Source organism: Marmota marmota, unplaced genomic scaffold (genome assembly GCF_001458135.2).
Source record: "Marmota marmota marmota unplaced genomic scaffold, marMar, whole genome shotgun sequence".
Lineage (NCBI taxonomy): Eukaryota > Metazoa > Chordata > Mammalia > Rodentia > Sciuridae > Marmota > Marmota marmota.
Genome location: NW_026000132.1, coordinates 1 through 2453, shown reverse-complemented (window position 1 = coordinate 2453; position 2453 = coordinate 1). Strand labels below are relative to the sequence as shown.

The 2453-nt window shown below is 47.1% G+C and overlaps 1 long non-coding RNA gene across 2 annotated transcripts; it reads left to right on the top strand.

The window, feature by feature from the left end:
* The first annotated feature begins 6 nt into the window (after nucleotides 1–6).
* Nucleotides 7–2453, top strand: LOC107135105. Of its 2 annotated transcripts, XR_007341283.1 has the most exons (3): nucleotides 7–340; nucleotides 749–1369; nucleotides 2181–2453. It is a non-coding gene; the product is annotated as an uncharacterized LOC107135105 (long non-coding RNA). The 2 variants fall into 2 exon arrangements; XR_001502518.2 differs by having other exon boundaries at nucleotides 7–1369.

The following is a 2453-nucleotide window of genomic DNA, read 5'->3' as shown; positions in this document are numbered from 1 at the left end:
TCCTCCTCTTCCTCCTCCTCCTGCTCTTCCTCCTCCCCTCTCCTTCCTCGCCGCTTCCCCAGGCACTCTCCCGGTGGCGGCAGCTGCGCCGCCAAAGCCCCGGGCCCCAGCGGCCCCCCACCCCTCACTCGCGCGCTCCCACACTGCCTCCCCCCTCCCGGGGGGGGAAGGCCTTTTAATTTATTTATTCTGCTGGGACTGAGGTGGGGGGCTTGGCTGGCGGGGGAGGGGGGGTCTCCCTTGGCTCTACCTCCCGCGGCTGGGGCTACTCTCCGAGCCGCGGCTGCCACGGCGTGCGCCTCGGGCCTCCCAAACTGTTTCTAAACTGCCAAGACTGGAGGTGGGCGCGTGGGGACTCGGGGAGAAAAGATGAGTTTTGGGGGAGGCGATTGTGTGTTTAGAGGCTGGGAGCCGTGGGGGGAGGCAGACGTCGACCTAAGACGAGTTGCAATCGAGGTATCTCCGCTCCGGCTTCCTCTTCTGCCCGGCGACCCCCTCCCCCCGGAGCTGAGCTGGGGAAGGGAAACCAGGATTTTAACCACATTAGCATTCACATTCCTGGGAGGATGCAGCCCTCGTCTGGACCTGAGTGATAGAAGCTATTTTCTCTGTTTTTATTTTTGGAGGGGAGCGCCCTGTAATTGTCCTGAACACATGCTTCTCCCCCCACACCCCCGGCTCCAGCCACCAACGAAAGAGAGTCCCCCTTTTTTGCATTTATCTTTTCCTTCCCCTTTCTTTATTAAAGGTCCGGGAGTGGTGGTGACCAATCAGAGCGCGGCTTCCATTTTGTGAGTTCAACTCGGAGGCTCCCGGGCTTCGCGAGGACGCGTTTGCAGCCCCCTCTGCCTCTCCTCTCGGGCGGCTCGGGCGAACGAACTGTCTCGTTGGGGCTTCGTGGTCGTGTATTTCATATTGGGGCTCTTTTCGGGGTTTGTAATTTGGCCGTGGGTAGGTAATTGGCTGGAGCAGGGCGGCAGGGCGCGGCAGCCAATCAGCGCGTGGCTTCTATAGGGCTTGAGTTATTAGACGCTGATCTCAAAACATCCTTCATCAGACACCAAGGAGAGGCCAACAGATGAGGGGAGCCATTTTTCTGCAATGGAATTAAATGGCCAAGTGTGTTTTTCCTTTGTTGCAAGTGGGGAATGTTTTTCCTTTGACTCCACCATCCAGTTCAGGACGCCTGAATGTGTTGTTTAACATTTGTCAACAGGCTAAAGGACTCACTATTGGAAGAATGAAGAAGACCTTTTAAAAAGATCTGGATTTTTCCTTATGACTTGGAATCCATCTTTGTCTTGTATAACTAGGTCATAGCACACCATTAATGTCAGCAGTTAACAGTTTTGAATTCCAAAAAACCTAAGTAAATGACATATTTAATTTTTTTCCTCTTTTTTTTCTTGGGTGGGTGGGGGGAGCTTGGAGCTGTCTTAATCTGTATTCTCTTTAAACAATAAATTTTTAAATATAGTTTCCTCTATTAAACACTTATACCTGGCCATCTTATTAACTCCTTCTCTCTTTTTAACAAGGTAATGTTTTAAATGTATAGTTTTAGGACTAGCGAAATGGCAGCAACAACAACAAAAAATTGTGAGCGTTGTTACTCTTAAGTTTTTAAAAACCTTTTACATTGTAAGTACCCAATCCATTCTGTCCTTACGCAGTGCAGTTTTCATGTAAATGTTGGCTGAGATGTCCTTTAATTTTGCGAACCTTCATCTGCATGTATGTCTTTGTCTCTCTTGTCTAATATAAGCCAGTTAAAATGCTTTTCGACGATTTTGCTTTTATAAAGCTAAGGTTTTTAGCTTCAAGCTTTTGAAAATGTTTACAGCAATAAATGCTAGTCAGCTTTCTTCCCAGTAACGTGTACACTTTCTTTGAAAATCGATCTATTTGAAGAAAAACAGCTCTTGTTTTTTCTCTTCTTGGTGGGGTGGGGGGTAGGGAGAGAAAGGAAGACCTTCTCTTTGTGTAGAAAGACTAAAGCGGTCACAGGAAACTAGATTAAAACTGGAAAACAAGTCCTAGCTGGTTCGAGCCAAACACCAACGTTAACTCGGTGGTATTTTCTATGGTGGTTGGGATGGCTGTTGCGCTTTTGCCTTTTGTTTGACTGTGTGTTTTCGCCTTTTGTCTCTTAATGACGATCACACCATTGCTATATCCAGAGCAGTAAACAGTCCTCTGCGAAGCCGACTTTTTGCCAACCCAACACTGGAAAATGCAGACGTGGAAGGAAGCAGAAAATGCCATGAGAGTATAACTTACAAAAAGGTAACAGCAAAAAAGACAATACCATAAACCCAAATTTTCCCAACTAATCAATCAAAAAAGTGTTTTTTATAATAATGTCTCCAAAACAACCGCCCAGCTTCTTCTTCTAGACTCCATGGCATCTGGAAGAGCGGGTAAGTAAAAAAAAAAAAAAAAAAAAAAAAAAA